Genomic DNA, 20,954 nt, shown 5'->3' with positions numbered 1-20,954 from the left:
TTTAGAATATTTTTAAATCATTAATAATGTGTATTAATTTTGTAAATACATTTTGAACGTAAAACTTTAAAGAATAATAACACTTTTTTTTAATCAATAAGATACTAAATAAATTTATAAGGAAAGTATTAAATGAAAGGTAAGAAATATAAAGCTGTGGATGATTCTGGTGATAGGGCTATTATTGAGCGCCTCTTGTTTCGGTAGTGGCATGTTCAAGCATGTTTATTAAGAAGGATGCCAACTAGGTAGCTCATAGTTGGCCGAAATTAATGGACGCTTAATGTAATTTTTAAGCTGTGATTTATGTTTTCTTATTAACTAACTTTTCCGATCCTCATGTTCAATTGACATCATCATTATTTGAACAGTTCAAAAATGATAAATAATTAAATATTTATTATAATAATATAAAAAGTAATTAATCTAATATATATTATCCACAATTCCACACCTTTCCATGTCAGCGTGTCTTATGTTTAATCGTGTCTTGTTGTTATTTCACGCTTTTACTTCTAATTGAAATACCTAATGCATTTGATTAACTAGCCTCAAACCGTGTTCGTTTCCTAACAATTTCATCATATTAGTTGGAAATAAAGTGAGATTTTAATTTTTTTATGAGTTTGTTTTTGAAAAAAAATATCTTATATATAAATATATATGCTGTCGTTATATATAAGGTAAGTTATTAATGTGTGAAAAATTTATAAATATTTTTAACTATAAAAGTTGAATCTCCAATAGATACAAAGAAGTGCTTGTTTATATTTTTGTTTGGCCAACCATACAATCAAATATAACTTTTGTGCTCGGTCTTAGTTAATTTATTTATCATCTCATCTGTAGTTAGACCCCAACAAGTAGTGATAAAAAAGTGTAATTATTATAATAACATATCCATTCATTGTAATTACAGAGTTGCCATTGTGTATTACTAAAAAAAGAGGTAATCACGTCGATAAAATTTGTTAATCAAAATAAATAAAAATAGGGTAAAGTACACAAACGGTCCCCTGACTATAGAGTGCTACTTTATTGAGTCTCTCAACTATTAAAAGTTATAAAATAGTCCTTCAACTATAGGACGTTGCTTTGTTGAGTCACTCTACTATTAAAGGTTATAAAACAGTCACCCAACTTTTCATTGTATTCCAAATTCGTATTTTTCTGTTAAAAAAATTGATGAATGTTTGAGTTGGACGTTAACTTGCTAATTGAGATACGATAATCGTTTAAGATTATAAGGTCATATTTTATCATATTACAATTGTCGTAACCGGTTTTCGTCCGGGCACGAAATATTTACTTGGCGTGAAAAGTAAAATGAATAAATAAATGATTTTGATTATTTTAAAAAATGTTTTTGGAGTCGCCTTTGGCCTTTTGGTTTAGGTAGGTCGAATACCTAAAAAATCGTCTTTTAAAAGAGTTTTTAAGAAAACATCAGTTAAAAAAATAAACTGGTCTACGTTTAACAAAAATTCGTTCTTTTTAATAATAAAAAGGGATTCGTGGTAGATTACGTTTGGGGAAGGATTAACACTCCCACAACACCCAAAATTGGTCCCTGTCGATCATAAATTGTCTCTAATAATAGGATTTAAGAATTTGAATATTAATTTAATTTACAATCGTGTTATTTTAAATTTAATCTGATATTTCTAAGGAAAAAATATTAAATATATATATATATAGGGTTTTGTAAATAGGACATTTATTTATTTAAAAATATCAGAAAATGACATCTAGTTGCTTTAAGATTGCCTTTTCTTTAATATTAAATAAATAAATAAATAATAATAATAATATAATAATTTTCCTAAAATATAATAACAACTAAATAAATATATATACATTTATAAGCAGGATATTTATTTATTTTTTAAAATATCAGAATAGGACGTCTAGTTATTTTAAGACCGCCCTTTCTTAATATTAAAAAAATAAATAAATATTGAAAATGTGATAATTTTTCATAAAAATAGTAAAATTAAATATATAATTTTTATAATATTTATTTATTTAAAATACCATAATAGGACATCTAGTTATATTAAGACAGCCCTTTCTTAATATTTAAAAAAATAAATATTATTATTTACACAAAAAAATATATATATATATATCTAAGATGAAAATAATAATGAAAGTAATAATTTAAACATATCGAAAGCAAAAAGATAATAAAAAATAAATTGCAATTAAATAGTAACTAAAATAAATAAAATTAAAAATAACAGAAACAAAATGTAAAATATCAAAATTTAGGGACATAATTCGAATTATCATAAAATATAAATATTAATAGTGTAATTTAACCATAATTATTAACCGATGATTAAAATATAAATTATTAAAATTATAGGGGCTAAATAGATATTTACCCTAAATATTTAATAAATATATTGTAAAGGACTAAAATAAACATATGTAAAATGTGAAGACAAAATTAAAATGGCATAAATTGATATCCAATGACTAAATTGCAAAGATATAAAATTAGAGGGGCTACGGAAAGGGTTTTACCTTTATGGAATTGCACACATGCCCCTTCCCAAAACGACGTCGTTCGGGAAGGGGTATTTAAACCCTCTTAACAGGCCATTTAGGCTAGTTTTATTCATTTATCAAATTCATTTCTCTCTTTCCTCTCTCTAAACCCTCCACCGGAGAGAGTCTGACTTCCGGCCGACAGTCGTGCTCTAGCACCGATCGCCGCCGTCGGCCACCGTCAATGGTGGCAAAAAAAATCCCAAAATACACCAAAACGAAGCCCTAAACACCCCAAAGCCGAACCGAGCCTTAGTTTCCCCTAAAAATCTCCTAATCGGAGTAGATCTAAGATTATACCTTCGAACTCCAATGGTTTCCGGTGACGGTTGGGCTCTTCAAGGGTAAGTTTTCTCGGCTTATATTTTTTTTCTGTTTTGCTCTCCTCGTCGTTGTCTTGCTGTGTTGGTTGTTCGTCGGTGGTCTTTGCTCTTCTTTACTTCCGGGTTTGCTGTCAGTGTGTCTTTCTTCTTGGCAGGATCAGTGGCTTTTATAGCCACCACCGGTGATGGCTTCGGACCGGTTAAAGGAGCAAACTTTGGTGAGTCACCAAACTTGTGGTGACTCACCAAAAAATGGTGACGCGTGTGCGATTGTTGTCATGGCAGCAAAGCTTCTGGAGTCTTTTGGAGAGACGTTGTGGCAGTGGAGCATCGATAACGAGAGGCGGCGGCTGTTCATCCTTCCTAGCGGCGATAGCGTAGAAGCTAGGGTTTAAAAACACTAACAGAAATATGGAAACCTTAATTGGGTTTTGGGTCTGTTGGGCCTTCTGGGTTGGGTATGTAAATGGCCTCCGGGCCTTTTGTAATTAGGCCTGTTAATTTAATAATAATAATAATAATATATTAATAATAATAATAATTGTAATAATAATAATAATTTTAAAAATAAAATAAAAAAATTAATATCTACAGCTGCCCCTCTTTGCTCATTCTTGTGTTAACAAGAATAGAGCAAAGACGAAAAAGACAATAATTTTTTCATTTGGCTTCTTTTGAGTAGAATGGAAATGTTGAAAACATTCTGCCCAGAGGTCTTATAAATGGCCCGGAGGTCTTATCATCTTGCACTGTAGGTCTTACAGATGACCTGGAGGATTTAAGATCAAGAAACCTTTGAAAATCAGTTTCTTAAAATCTCATTTGAAAACATCTTGCACTGTAGGTCTTATGGATGACCCGAAGGTTTTGAAAACATCATGCACTAAAGGGCTTATAGATGACCCGAAGGCTTTGAAACTATCAAAAAGCTCCCGAAGGCTTTTTGAAAACATCCTACACTGTAGGACTTACAGATGACCCGAAGGCTTTGAAAATATCAAAAAGCTCCCGAAGGCTTTTTTGAAAATATCCTGCACTGTAGGACTTACAGATGACCCGAAGGCTTTGAAAATATCAAAAAGCTCCTGAAGGCTTTTTGAAAACATCATGCACTGTAGGTCTTACAGATGACCCGAAGGTTTTGAAAATATCAAAAAGCTCCCGAAGGTTTTTTGAAAACATCCTGCACTGTAGGACTTACAGATGACTCGAAGGCTTTGAAAATATCAAAAAGCTCCCGAAGGCTTTTTGAAAACATCCTGCACTGTAGGTATTACAGATGACCCGAAGGCTTTGAATATCAAAAAGCTCCCAAAGGCTTTTTGAAAACATCCTGGACTGTAGGACTTACAGATGACCTGAAGGCTTTAAAAATATCAAAAAGCTCCCGAAGGCTTTTTGAAAACATCCTGCACTGTAGGACTTACATATGACCCAAAGGCTTTGAAAACATCATGCACTGAAGGGCTTACAGATGACTCGAAGGCTTTGAAAATATCAAAAAGCCCCCGAAGGCTTTTTGAAAACATCCTGCACTGTAGGTCTTATGGATGTGGGAAATAGTTTACTAAGTAAGAAACTTTGAAAATCTTTTCTTACTATTCAACAATTTCATTTTCAGAAAAGATTAATTGAGGAACTTTGGAAATCATTTTCTCATTATTTTTCAAAATAACATGTTGATTGGGTAACATGCCTCAATCTCAAGATAATGCTCATTTTTTGGATTGCGTCCATCTATTCTTCAGATGTTTACGTGATTCTTGCATTTGAGGTTTTGAATTTTACATTCTTCTTTTAAGGTATCATGAATCATACGAAAATCTAAAGAAAAAAAACCTTATGTTTAAATGCAATCAAATGTATCAATGTAATGAGTTGTCTATTGTGCAAATGATGTTCTTATAAATGCATGAATGTTGATGCAATCTTCATTTGACTTCAAAGTGGTGAACTTGGTCTTCTTTCACTTTATCATTTATTTTCAGGGTTACCTTTGGATATCAGTGTATCAACTTATGCTATATTTCTGAAGAACTATTTGATCAACTTGTATCTTTGTGTCTTCTTTGCTTCATTTAAGTCTCAGAAGAAATGTTTCATTTATGGAACTCTTGTCGTAGTCAGAACTATGTTACCCTATTTTATTGTGGATAAAACCGGCTTTCTTTGTCTAGACCTGTGTAGAAATCCAATAAAACTTTCATCTTTGAAAAGAGAATTTATCATCTTTGAAGATAGAATCTATCATCTTTGAAGAATAAATCTATCATCTTTGAAGAGAGAATCTATCATCTTTGAAGAATTTAGATATAGATATGTCAAACTCAACAGAAATTAATTAGGATAGCAACGTCTGTTCTGATTTGACTCTTGAAACATATCATAAGGAGGATTTATCCTAATTCCTTTCATGTCTCCACATCTAATTGGATCTCGAACAAAGCCATTTAGACCATATTATGTCGAGATGCTTAACAACAACCTGTCATTCAACCTTAGATGGTTCCACAAGTTTCTTGTTGTTAAAATTTCAGCTTCTCTTCTATTGAAAGAAATCTTCATCATATCTCACTTTTAACCTTGTTGTTGAAGAAGACAGACTTTATCTTGCATTAATAAATGAAAACCATATGAACACAACATTGGTTCAACACCATAATCGCTGGTTCGTAAAACACTTGACAACACATTCATCCTTTTCTGTGGCTTCTGCCCAAATTTCTGGTCAATGAAGCTTTTTGCACAATGTTCAAAGCTTTTGTATGATGTCACAAGACCATTTGAGAACAAAACTCAGTGGGAATACAAGTGAGATGTTGGTGTGTTTCATGACCAAAAAGTTGGTCAAATTCACAAAATGCGCTAGTGCTGAATTGAATAAGAGATACCAACTGATCTTGGTATCATCTCGGGCAAGGGTGATATTGATCACGTTTTTTTCCATAATGAGTATTGTAGGAAGTAGACACACATTAGCTATAGGAGCCATGTATAGAATGAGACTCATGGAATTCTTGTTACTGTAGATGAAATACATATGATAAACCCAATAGATGAAAACTCAGTTCACCCTGACTGGCAATGATAACCCCAGTAACAACAGGAATAAGAATAACATAAGCTGAGCCTCTTTCTTCAATGTCATCAAGTAAGCAAGAACTGTTGTGAAAAGCAGCTTCGTAGCCCCAACAGTATGATACAAACTAATTGCCAGAAACTTCAAAGAAATATTTCCAATCATCACCGACACACAAAATACAAAATTCAAAGTCAATATTTTGAGGAACTGAACTCTGGATCGAATGGTCTACATGGGGACCATCTTTATTCATGCAACTGTGATGTATCTTAACAAAGAACACGTTGTCATGTGATACATGGTTAAGAAGATTGAGTATTTGAAACCATTCTTACTGAGTAAATATTTTTTCAACAACATGACCCTAATGCAACTGTCTGATGAACGAAACAATTATGTATAGTCAGCTCGACTGCCACTGCTTCACCATTTTCATTCTTCATATCTTTCTGTCTCATTGGAAATATTTGCTCAAAGCAATGATCATTAACATATGATGATGTGGATCTTCAGCATGTCCCAGCATTTGCTGATATGAACGTTCAAAATATATCAACATTCCTGATTCTGATTGAAATGGGCTTTCAGCATGCCCCAACATTTGCTGATACAAACATTCAAAATACATCAACATTACTGATTATAATTAAAATGGGCTTTCAGCATGCCCCAACATTTTCTTCTTGTTGGTGTGAGCTTTCAAAAATGCCCAAATATTCATATTGATGTGGGCCTTCAAAATGCCCCACATGGATCATTTATGTTTGAAATGGGCTTTCGAGATGCCCCAATATTCTATTTCTAGTTCACTCTCAACGTATGTTTGACTTGAATATCATAATCCCCATGAGATCCAATTTTGACAATGTATTGTTGTGGGTACTTGTGGCTTTATTCGTGCCCCAAATCTATTTATCTTGAATATTCTCATTCTGGTGTCACTAAACAACAGTTGTCAAGTAACTTGAGGAATTCTCTTCATGTTGTCACAAACTTAAGAAGTAATCAATCATTCTGACGGAAATGTTTGAGATATGTGCCTTTTTTTTAATGAGGTGATGATCTTATGGATATGGAGGGGTATAGTCGGACAGAGTGGTATAAATCACTTGGTAATCCATTCCAGGTCGACACAGTGGCTTATCATCTTTCAGTCTTAAGAAACATGTTCCCCTGGTATATCAATGTCATATCTATTTTCTCTGGTATCGGTGGTGTAGAGGTTGCCTTATACCGTCTTGGCATACCTGTGAAAGAAGATGTGCAAGAACTGAATGGTGATTGGTTGGAGCAATTGATGAGTAGATTTGGCGGATTCAACCTTGTTGTCGATGTCATCCCGTATAACAACCTTACTGGAAGAAATAAACATCATCGGGATGAACTAAATGATTTCTATTGGTGTATTTTCTTGCAATGGCTGCTACAACGACTTTCTCTTCTGCTGCTCCAAGATATATCCCACTCTTCCCGAACCATGGAAAGGTTTAGTTGATGGTAAAACTGGTTATCTCTACTTTCGGAATCCTGTAACCAATATTACCCAATATGAAAAACCTATAAGTGTAGAATCTGTTCCAATGTCAAATATAAGTTCAGCAATCTTCTGAAGGACATAATGGATATAATCTTGACAAAGAAAATGATCGGCATGGAAGAGGCAGCAATGATGTATCAAGACTTGAGCCAACATCTAGGTATAACCAGAGTGTAGGTAGTGGATTTGTCCATTCCCATAATACACCTAATGAGACTTATGGCTCTGTAATTAGAGGATCTGCTAGAGGACATGTATTGATGGCTGGGGAAACTAATTTGTATGGTAATGCTTATCGCCCTCAACATGAGATGAGTGATAATCTTTCTTGATAAATTGCTAATAATGTCACAAGAGGTTGTTACAAGCTCAATTCTCCAGACTTTCTGGATTCTTAGACCACTTGCTTTCAAAAATGTTTCATCATTCTGGCCTCGCTCATTCTTTCTCTCCAATAGAAGTAGAATAGGCATCAACTTGCTTTAAGGACATTCCTCATTTGAGACCGTCCTGTTTGAAAATGTTTTTTTTCTCATTTCTTTATCAAATAATGAAAGAATTTTGTAAAATATTGTCCATCACAGGTTCACAATAGAATCAAATCATAAGCATGAATTCAAATAATATCAAAAGAATCAACAACTCTTTAATGTTTAAGAATTATAGCTCTTTGACAAATATCAAAATTTGGGTTGGTTTCAGGATGGCTTTCCTATCTTCTTATGGTTACATCTATTTAAGATATCACTCCTCTCTCTCTTTGTGAACATTGTCACATACATCCCTTTAAGGACTTGGTATTTTAACCGGATGCGTACAAAATGACACAATCTAGCATAACAGTTACTAGACCTTCTAGAATACTTCTATTTTAATTCTCTGAAATCCTTGATAAAACAATGTGAAAACATCGATCTAATAATCAAATTTCTATGTGTACGTGTGTGCAATAAACTATAACAGGTCTTCTTTTGCCATTTTGACTAGCTGAATTCAATTTTATTGACATTAGCCTTCATTGGACTAATTAAATGGTTCAACTCATCACAATGTCTTTGACTTGACAATCATAGTGGAGCAAACACCGAACTGCCAAATACCTGATCAAGGTCATGCTTTGAATATATAACTCTTTTTTTTGACATTAGCCTTCATTGGACTAATTAAAGGGTTCAACTCATCACAATGTCTTTGACTTGGCAATCACAGTAGATCAAACACCGAACTACCAAATATCCAATCAAGGTCATGCTTTGAATATATGACTTTTTTTACATTAGCCTTTATTGGACTAATTAAAGGGTTCAACTCATCACAATGTCTTTTACTTGACAATCACATTGGAACAAACATCGAATTGCCAAATATCCGATCAAGGTCATGTTTTGAATGTATGACTCTTTTTTTTAGAAGAACTTGTTATAGCCTAGGTGTCTGGTGGAGTTCAGAAAATCTCTTTACCAAATGACTTTAGACTAGATTTGTCAAAGTTTCATCGTCGAATTTCATCAATAGAAAAGCAATCTAATCAGCTTTGCAATGTTACACAAGATGCCCCACATTGTACACTTTTATATGTAAATACCAAGCCTTTTGCCTATTTTCTTACATTGGAGAAAGCTCTATCATATTTGTGGAAAGGGTAGTGTTTGGGTATATTTCTTCTGAGGTAAGGTCAAGGGTCCTTATTTTTCTGGTTTTCAATCCTGATATTCTGTCAAAGATCATAACTCTAATCATGAAGAGCTTTTTAATCTAGTTGATATTCAAAGAACTGCAAGATTGCAAAATTGACTCAATGCTCATAACCTTACAAGCAACACAAATTTATTTATTGCACAAAAGGCAGAGAAAGGAACAAAAACGCGTTCAAACAAGATGTTGAAAATAGAAAGTACTATGACTGATGAAATGATCTTTTCTTTGATTAGGATGCCCATTTACTTCTTTAAAGTGACAACACTTGATTCAATCATGCTTTGAAGCCCTACTTGAGTTCATCATCCACTGTTTCACCAATTCTCGTGTCAATGTCTCATTGTCAACTAGCATCTCAATTTCTTTTAACAGTGGCCTACAATTGCCCGTAGAGTGCCTAGATACCCCCAAGTGAAAATCACAAACACTATCTTGATCATAACTATGAGCAGAAGGGTTTGGTGGTACTTTTGTTGGTCTTGGTGTGATGTATTGACCTTTAACCAAATGAGGGTACAAATCTGAAATGGAAGTTTAGAACACTTCCAAAGTTTCTCTTGATCGTATGACTTTCTTTGGTCGATCCGAATAACTATTTACTCTTTTTATTTTGCAATTGTGTTGAATCTGGATGTGACACTCATTCACATTATCAGCTTTTATTTTTTGATACGTCGAGTTCTTGGATGTGACTTTTGAGTTTCCTTCATTGATTACATTTTCAATTAATTCTCCATTTGTCATAAGATTCTCAAATTCCTTCGTCAGATTTGCCAGCATTAACTCGAAGAAAGGAGCAGGAAGGGAATCACGAAACATATGTGATATCTCTTCTTTTAACATGGGAGGTTGAACTTGTGCTGCCAGTCCTCTTCATCTTAAGGCATAATCCTTAAACCCTTCATTGGCTTTCATTTTTACTCCTTGAAGATTCATACGTGTTGGAGCTAAGCCTTTAACATATCGATATTGTCCCAAAAATGCATCAGTTAGATCAACTCATCTCTTGATCTGTTCTTGGGTCAACTGATTGTACCAAACTACTGTTTGGCCAACGGGGCTATCATGGAAAGAATGAATTAACATATCATCAGAACTTAAATATCCTTCCATTTTTCTGCAAAACATTCTCAGGTGGATTAGGGGATAACTGGTGCCATCATATTTCTCAAAATCAGGCATTTTGAATTCATGAGGAATAACCAAATCTGGAACCAAGCTAAGCTCTCGTGCTTCTAGTTCTTTATGGGAAACATTAACACTTTTCATATTTCTGATTGTTTCTTCTTCCCTCTTGAATCTCTCCTCATATTGTGAATAATTATAGAGGCTATTCTTTGGGTTTGAGTGGGATGCCCTAGGGTATGTTATCATTTTCAACTCTTCAATCTGACAGCGTGGTTACTCTTTATCCGTTATCTCTTTTTCATCAGATGCCATCCCCTGAATAATTTGATTTGATCCATTTGGTACTGAATCCGATGCTTCTTTCCTTGTATCTTGAGGTAACCCTGTCAATTGTTCTGGCCACTGATCTTGTAGTCCTTAATAAGATTGCTCCATTGTTTTCATGATGATGATACAGTAATATGAATGAATGATCTTGATTTTACTGTTACATAAACCTCTCATGAATTATTTACATGTTTTAATAATTAATGTATATAACAATACTTGAATAAATAAAAATGTAATGTAAATGCAAAAATGTATAAATACAAAAATAAGAATGCAAAATGTGCAATGCAAAAGCAAACATAAAAGTATGAATACAAAATGAACATGCAAAGATGTAAAATACAAATGCATGTATGAAAAGGTGTTACTCAAGAGTGATCATCTTAAAACAGATTTTATTGAACACAAAGTTTATGTGCATCAAACAAAACTTTTACATGTAGGGGATAGTTTTCACTCCTAATTTCTCTATTTCCCTTAAAAGCCAAATTAACTTCTACTCATGCTCAGGTGTGGAGTTGTCAATCTGCTTTAATTCTCTCGTGAATCCAGCTAAATCTACCAGCTTATGAGCCACATTACTTGTTTGACACTACAACAAAACAGGTTTTTAACAGCGTTTTTAACCCTATAGCGGCATTTATAAGTGCCGCTAAAAACTTTCCCGTTGCTTGCAAAAATGCCACAAGTAGTGCCGCTATAATGAGCGTCGCAATTGTTAGCGGCGTTTTTCTAAGAAAAACACCGCAATAGGTTGAGACATATAGCGGCATTTGTCTTTACAAACGCCGCTATTAACTGTGTATTTAGCGGCGGTTGTCTTTATAAACGCCGCTATTGACTGTGTATTTAGCGGCGTTTGTCTTTATAAACGCCGCTATTGACTGTGTATTTAGCGGCATTTGTCTTTATAAACGCCGCTATTGACTATGTATTTAGCGACTTTTTTCTTTATAAACGCCGTTATTGACTGTGCATTTAGCGGCGTTTTTCTTTAATAACGCTGCTATTGACTGTGTATTTAGCGGTGTTTGTCTTTATAAACGCCGCAATTGACTGTGTATTTAGTGGCGTTTATCTTTACAAACGCCGCTATTGACTGTGTATTTAACGACGTTTTTCTTTACAAACGCCGCTATTGACTGTGTATTTAATGTCATTTATAATTAAAAACACCGCAAATAAGCCCATTATTAGTGGCATTTTCATCTAAAATCGCCGCAAATGTCACTATTAGGAGTAGTTGCATAAAACACTATTAAAGACATTCTTTACACCCACAATAATAATCAGTTCTAAAAATCAAAGCATATATTGCAGATATTAAAATAACTGTATTAAAATGTATCAAATAATTTAAAAATAACTAAAATGTAGCAAAATTTACAAACAATAAATTAATGGTTACCAACATTGTATCTATAGTTATCAAAATAACATAAAATGTACGTTCAATGGTTGCAATGAATGAAAATGCTTCAAGTTCAATGGTAGATTCCCAGTGATGTTCACAAGTTCCACATTTTAAGTACTAAATGACACAAAGCTTACATCTGCGACAAACCAGTTGGTAACGAGCGAAATTATCGAATCATCTACTGCAGCTTCTTTATCCCAGGAAAAGAAGGTAGAAGTGCGATGAGAGCATCGTCGTATCCAACGGAATCTGTCATATTAAGCAAAGAAAGTTAGAATAACTGACCATGGGATACCGTAAAATACAGCAAGTTGAAATGTATATTGAAAAGATGGCAAAGACATACCGCCATCCTCCCTTAGAATTTTCCAGCTAAGTCCCTCACAATGTATTGTCGAAATCCATCAAGCTAAAACGGAGGCAGCAGAAAGAGTAAGAATAAATTTCAACATCTGCAATTGCTTTGATTCAAAACAAAACAATTTAAGTAGAAAATTTATTCACATTAATCAAGATATTTATGTCACAATAATCAAATCCACCTACTTTCAGTTCAAGCTCTGCAATGGAAGTTGTATCGCATACATCTCTGATTAGAGATTCCACCTGCAGTTAGAGATTATAAACAACAAACTTTTCAAATATAACTAGAAGTATAAGTTCTTTCATTCATTTATTAAAGAAATCCCAAAACATGAAATATTAACATATTTATTCCAAATTTGTAAATTACGAGTAGATCAAAAAGAAGAAAAATCAATTACATTCTTTTTCTAATTTCCATATATAATTTCCGTACAACTGCTTCAAACAGCTACTGTGCAGTAACTTCAAAATCTACTGGTTAAAACATTTTTATAATTTAAAGGTGGAAAAAGATACCAATAATGACTTGACATAACATACATAGCTTCCATTAATGTTTTAAAAGAACATATATGAACTCACCCCAGATGGATTTGGAATAAGTTGTCTAGTCAAACCAGCCGTTTTAGTCTCTTCAGCTTCTTCTGCTACATTTATAGTAGTTGCAAGACGGCAACCAAAAGTGTGTGGATATAAGCTATATAATGACAAAAATGAATAAGATTCTCACTCTAAAATTTGAGTTTACGCATTGTACATAAAATGAAAAACGAAGGAAGAAATAACATGTAATATGATGCTTTCAACAAATCATTTAAGTTAATAGAACTCAAGCGAAAACAGAGATGAAGAAACTTCAGAATGTCCAAAATTACACACTGGGATACTAGGTACTTCATTTCCAAGTTTGACTGAGGTTCCTGTAAGTTAAGTCAGCAAATAAAGTGAGCAACAACAATCAGAAAGAAGACATATTTTCCCTATTCCAATAATCTTTAGTGGACAATAGAATCGGAAAGAGAGATGAAATCAATGTTATCAACTTGCACCATAGAAACTATAACATTATCCTTCAAAGTAAATAAACTAAAAACTACTTTTCTATTTATAAGGTACTGCATAGTAGTGTGTGTATCCCTTCTGTTGTGCATATGTACATACAACTCTGCATAAATAGATGTATTTATGCATTATGTACTAAATAATCACCAAAGGCTTTTAAGGGAAGATTAGTCTGTAATGATATCCAAGGGGTAAAATTCTATTAAATCAAAAAACATGTAAAAGATGGCATAGAATAATTGTGCTCATGAGATTGCAACAATGTGAAATGTATTTATTTAAGAACTAGAAGAACTATTAGCGAAGGCATACTATTTTCCTGTCTCAACTCTCTATATCGCCATACCTTGTTGCACAGTGAATAAAGTTGATCAAGTGGGGATTTATCCCTAGACATGAATATGTAATAAGAGATCTTGGCTATAAAATTAAAATAAATCATTAAAAAAAGTAAACTTATTAGTATAAATTACTTACCCTGGGTTTCCACAGTTGGACCTCAACCAATGTTGAATGCCATCTCTAAGCGTCTAACAAGAAAGAAGTTCAGTTCCGAATTCGAATTACAATAGTTCATAACAGAAATTATGTACATCAGAAGTGAAGTTAATATACCAAGCAGCTAAACCAAAACAAATAAGACACACAAATAGGAAAAATGACTAGATTAAGTTGAAAGCAAACTTACCCAAAAGCAACACACAAAACTAGATTGCGAAGTAAATCAAAACTGAAGGATGAAACCAGAAGTGAACAAAAAAAACTTGAAATATCCAGAAAGGAACTAAGAACAAAGGAGCGAAGTCATATAAGAAAAGTCGAATTGAGAATAAAAAAATCAAAAGAAAATTGAATGAAGGTGAAGAATGACGAAATGACTACCATTTTTTCTTTTTTCTTTTTTGTAATCAAATTCAAGATTTACGAAAGAAACAAAAAATGGAACGAACAGAGCGACATTTGCATTGCAAATAAACAGACATCGATCATACCTTTTAGGAAAGACAAAACTGGGAACTGCACCTGCAATAGAGTCTCCGGTTTGACATCTGAAAATAAAAAAAAATCAAAATAAAAATGGCACAAGGAGAAGAAGTAGCGGCAGCGACCATTGTCGAGAGAGAGAGAGAGAGAGAGGCAAAAGGCACAACATGTAAGAGTAAAGACTAAAGAGAAATGGGTAGGTTTTGAAAATGACAAGGTGTGAGATTTGGGGGAGTTTTTTTTATGGAGAACGCGAAAATTTCATTGAGGGATAAGGATAAAATATGAACAGTTGGATAGGCACAAGCATAATAAAGACTAAATATTTTGCGGCGTTTATATACAAACCCCACTAAAGTACATTTATTTAATGGCGTTTGTGCTTAAAATGCTACTAAAGTACAAGCATTTAGCAGCATTTGTATAAAAACAATTGTTGAGTTAATCGATTGACAGAATCAGCCAAGAGGGGGTGAATTGGCAATAAAAATTTTGGTGGAAGCTTTTGCAGAAAATTGAAAGAAATTGCACAGCGATTTAGAGTGGTTCGACTTTCTCAATCAAAGTCTATGTCCACTACCTTAGCTATCCACACTAATGATTTTCCACAAATTCACTAATTTGTCTTTCTTTTGAGGACAAAGAGTAACCTTACAAACTCTCAAGAATTATACCCCAAATTCTTGAGAACACTCTCTCCCAAAGAGAACAATACAAATTTGCAAACTTACAAGGAAATCCTCACAAGGTAGATTGTTTGCACAATTCTAGAACAAAGAAAAGAACACTAAAAAATGAATACAATTGAGCACAATAAGTATTCTTGAAAGCAAAATGAATATTGAATGAAAAATATGCTTGAAATGCTCAAACTTGAGGTTTGATGCTTTCTCTTTGATTCTAGTTGATTGATGTTTCTTGTTATTGATCAATGGCTTCTAAGCTTGCTTAAATACACCTTGAATCACTTATGAACATTGGGGATCATCAATGAAGATAATATAACCGTTTTAGTGTGAAATCAATTAATAAAACAGCTTGGAGAGTGGGGGGAATCGGTACCCCCATAAGGGGAATCAGTTCCCTAAGTGTAAAATTCAAATATTTTGATCGTTGAACAGTGTGGGGAATCGGTACCCCCTGGGGGGAATCGGTTCCCTCCGAGCATACTGGAATTCTCGGAGCCAAACCATTCAGGGGGAATCGGTACCCCCTTGGGGGGGGAATCGATTCCCTCTTAGCAATCTGGAATTTTTGGCTTTGAAACGGTTCGAAATACTTTGTAAAATTATTTTGAAATTGTTTTAAGATTAAAACTTAATTTTACACTTGAGTAAGAATTAAAAATGACTTTTGAAAGATTTAGAGTAATGTTTTGATATTCGAATAATTATATCGAATATACTTAGAAAATCTTTTTGGAAAATCTTAAAATTCATTTAACTTAATTTGTTATATCGAAATATCAAAATGTTTTCAACAATCTCCCCCTTTTTGATATAACAAAACATTTTAGTAATTTTAAGATTTTGAAATCAAGTTTTGAAATTACTCCCCCTTACTCTAACACTTCTCCAATTTAAAACATTTAACACTTCTCCCCCTTTTTGTTAAATCAAAAATACATTTTAAAAGAATTTAAACAAGGTTTTCAAATCATTTAGCCAATTTGATTTATATATAGTTTAAGCTGCTAAGATCACAATCAAGAGAAACGTTAACCATTAGTTCCATAATTCAATATTCATAAACAATGTGAAATGACAAAATTGGTCATATTGCTAAAATGATGTAAATGATGCAATGAATTAAACCAAATATATAAATTCAAACATCCAAACAAATCCAAAGTCTAACAATCCTCAAAATCAAACATTCCAAAATATTCAAAATGTTGAAACAATAATCTTTTAGTTCAAAGTTCAAAAGCTAAACACAGAATCACACATCCGGATCGGGAGGAGGAAAACGAGCTCGCATAGCGGCCATCTCATGTAAGAGTGAATCAATACGTTCATTCATCGAAGCGTTGTTTGTGCACATCTCTCGGAGAATTTCTAATTGTTGAGCTCCCATTGTGGATAAATAGGACTCTATAGAAGTAAAGCGCGAATCCATGGTAGCATATTGGAAATCGAATGTCTCCATAAAAGATTGAAAATATGGAGGGATTTGATGCGTTTTTTGTGCTTGCTCCTCAGGTTGCTCCTCAGGTTGTTCAGGCTCATCTTCGGCTTCATCGATGTCTCGCATTAATTGTTCAAGCTCGGGATTGTCGTCAGCTTCTGGTGGAGCTCGTGAAGAACTAGCTCCCGGAGTATTTTCAGAAGATCGAACCCATTCACCGGTTTCCTTATCCTTTATCCATCCCGCTCTCATTAAGGAAATAAGATTAATTTGTTTCTTTAGAGGAAATGAGGCATCTAGATCAACTCTAAGCCCGTCTTTAGAAAATAGATTACTCAAAATGCAACCGTAAACTAGAGATGAACAAAGTTTCTTGTTAGGAACAAGATTTACGGTTTCAACAATTTCAGCAACAATGATCTGAGGTAGGTTTATTTTAATATTGTTTTCGAAACAATGTAAACACCAAAGATCCAAGGCTCTAAGAGTAGAATAACGACCTCCGGATGGTCGAAACCACCAAGAAATCATTAGATGAAGAAAACATTCATGAAGATCTAAGACACTCACACTATCCCTTCTTTTATAACGAGAACCTAAAATTTGTTTTGTATTTGAAATACCATCGTTATCTAATCCTAATGCCTTGGCTATGTAAGCCGAGTTAATATGTAAGAATTGTCCTAGGAGGTAGGAACGAACTTCTATGGTCTCAGTTTGAGCTCGGTTTTTGACACAAATGGCATTAGAATAAAAGATGCGAACAAGTTGATGGTAAACTATAGGTTCAAGGTCACAAAGTTTATCGAATTTTCACTCTTGTAAAAGAGGAAGATATTTAAAATTAATATCTAACATAGCTTGACGAGAAGGGATACGTTCTTCTCTAATTTTGTAAGAGTCGAAATATTGATAATACCAAAAACGATGATTTCTGGGACCAGGATGATTGAAGTATGAATTTTAGATAGTTAAATTGGGATCAACTGGATTAGGATTAGGATTAGGAATTGGAATTTCATGAATAGGAGGAGGATTTGGAGGTGGATTTGGTTGACGGTGTGAGCGACTAGATGATGACCTAGCACGTTTAGGATTGGACATGGTTTAGGAAATCAGAATAGAATGGATAACCTGTAATTTAGAAAACACATGTATGCAATTCAATCAATCCCAAAACTCAATTGAGTCCTCAATATTTCAAGGTTCTCTAAATCAATCCTAATGGGCAAAGTTTTTGAAAACTATTGAAAAATAAGATTTTGAAAAACAATATATGTATAGTTTTCATAACAAAAACATAATTCAATTAAAACACAATAATTTGAAAAACATTTTTTTCATTTCGAAAATTTCAAAATTTTTGGAAAATTCTTGTGTTTTTGATGAAATTAGTTGTAATATCTAGTTTCTAATCACTAAACAATCAATGTCCGATCACTATTTCTATCTAGAACTAATTAAAACTAGTCCTATGTTCAAAATCAATGAAATAGAGAGTTTAGAAAAATTTACCTTGAAATATGAGATTGAGTGGATTTTGATGTTGTTTGCACGATTTTAATGATGCTAGCAAGTTTAGAAGATGATGTTTGAAGAGAATTCCGATTAAAAATGTTGCTTTGAGGCAAAGTGGAGATTTGAGAGAGTATAGGGGATAAACGGCGTGAAGAGAAGAGAGGTTTTGAGCCAAAACCAAGGGTTCTGCCCGATAAAACCAGAACCCCATGGGGGTATCGATTCCCCTGTGGGGGGGAATCGGTTCCCCTTCGAAGGGGGAATCGTTTCCCTCATGGGGGTATCGATTCCCTCTGCACCGAAATGCTAAAATTCGATTTTAAACATACAAAATGTTAAATTAATTTTCTCTAGTGGTATTCGCAACTCATATATTGAAAATTAATCATGTTCAAACAATCAAATTAATCTTTAAACGATATTTTAACATAAAATTAATTTTTCATCAAGAATCATAAACTCCCCCCAACTAATAGCAATGAATGCAATTAAAAAAAAATTACTATTCTAAGCATTTTTCATTTAGTCTTAAAAGTACTAAAATTATTTTAAACACTAAGTGAAGATAGGTTGGTCAAACCTAATTCTCTCCTAAGTGTCCAAAATCTTTCCTTGTCTAAAGGTTTTGTAAAGATGTCTGCTAATTGGTGCAAAGTATCAACAAATTCTAGAACTACATCTTCCTTAATGACATGGTCTCTAATGAAGTGATGTCTTATTTCAATGTGCTTAGTTCTAGAGTGTTTGATGGGATTTTTAGTGAGACAAATAACACTAGTATTGTCACACTTGATAGGAATGGTACCTACTTCAATTCCATAATCAAAAAGTTGTTGTTTCATCCATAAAACTTGTGCACAACAACTACCAGCTGAAATGTATTCAGCTTCAGTGGTAGATAATGCAACACAATTTTGTTTCTTTGAAAACCAAGAAATCATCATATTTCCAAGGAATTGGCAAGTACTGGAGGTGCTTTTCCTATCTAATTTGCATCCTCCATAATCCGCATCAGAAAAGGCATGCAAGCTAAAGCTAGAATCTCTAGGATACCAAAGTCCTAAACTAGGAGTGTCCTTAAGGTATCTAAAGATTCTCTTAACAGCTAGTAAATGTGATTCCTTAGGACATGATTGAAATCTAGCACATAAGCAAACACTAAACATAATGTCTAGTCTACTTGTAGTTAGATAAAGCAAAGAGCCAATCATTGACCTATATAATTTAACATCTACACATTTACCTCCTTCATTTAAGTTTGAAGAGCTCATTGGAGTGTCGTGAGGTTTGCCATTTTCCAGTCCAAACTTTTTGAGCATATCTTTGACGTACTTAGCTTGATTGATGAAGATGCCATCTTTTCTTTGCTTGATTTGGAGTCCCAAGAAAAATGAGAGCTCCCCCATCATGCTCATCTCAAACTCACTTTGCATTAGCTTAAAAAATTCTTGGCAAAGAACATCATTAGTAGAACCAAATATTATATCATCAACATAAATTTGAACTACTAATAAATCTTTACCTTTATGCTTTAAAAACAATGTAGTGTCAACCTTCCCTTTTAAAAAAACTTTTCAATTAAAAAGTTTGACAATCTTTCATACCAAGCTCTTGGAGCTTGTTTTAAACCATAAAGTGCTTTTGTCAATTTAAGAACATGATCCGGAAATTTTGAATCTTCAAAACCTGGAGGTTGTTCCACATACACTTCTTCTTTTATAAAACCATTTAAAATGCACTTTTAACATCCATTTGATATAATTTAAAATCATGAAAACATGCAAATGCTAGTAACATTCTAATTGATTCCATCCTAGCTACGGGAGCGTATGTTTCATCATAGTCTATGCCCTCTTCTTGAGTATACCCTTGAGCAACAAGTCTAGCCTTGTTTCTCACTATATTACCACTCTTATCAAGCTTATTCCTAAACACCCATCTAGTACCTACAGTAGATTTATTACTAGGCCTTTCAACTAATGTCCATACTTTACTTCTCTCAAATTGATTTAATTCTTCTTGCATAGCCATAATCCAATGTTCATCATTTAATGCTTCTTTAATATTCTTAGGCTCTATGCATGAAATAAATGCAACATAATTACAAATATTTCTAAGAGAAGATCGAGTTATTACCCCTTTGGATGGATCACCTATAATCTCACCATCCTTAACATAGTTGTACTCTCTTGGATAAGATACTTCCCTTTCTTCAATGGTTGGATTTTCAAGAGGATCATGAGTTTCCTCATTTTTTGTTTCTTCCTTTGATGATGGTTCTCCAACGTCATTTCTAACGTCATTTGTATTTATAATACCTACATCATCATTCACACAAGAATCCTTCCTCGGAAGGGGATTATCATCGAAAACAACATATATAGACTCTTCTACAACTAAAATTCTTTTATTAAATACTCGATAAGCTTTAGAATTTAAGGAATAACCCATAAAAAAATTCCTTCATCACTTTTAGCATCAAATTTACGAAGGTTTTCTTTACCGTTGTTTAAAACAAAACATTTACATCCAAAATGATGAAAATAGTTAATGTTAGGCTTTTTATTTTTGAAAATTTCATATGGAGTTTTCTTTAAAATAGGCCTAATCATTACTCGATTTACAACATAACAAGCGGTATTTGTGGCTTCCTCCCAAAAATATTTTGGTAAATTATTTTCACAAAGCATGGTTCTAGCCATTTCTTCTAAAGTTCGATTTTTCCTCTCAACAACTCCATTTTGTTGAGGGGTTCTAGGTGCTGAAAAATTGTGACTAATACCATTAGAATTACAAAACTCAGTAAATCCAAGATTTTCAAATTCAGTG

Source organism: Hibiscus syriacus, unplaced genomic scaffold (genome assembly GCF_006381635.1).
Source record: "Hibiscus syriacus cultivar Baekdansim isolate YM2019G1 unplaced genomic scaffold, ASM638163v2 tig00110926_pilon, whole genome shotgun sequence".
In the NCBI taxonomy this organism is placed as follows: domain Eukaryota; kingdom Viridiplantae; phylum Streptophyta; class Magnoliopsida; order Malvales; family Malvaceae; genus Hibiscus; species Hibiscus syriacus.
Note: the sequence above shows the minus strand (reverse complement) of the source record.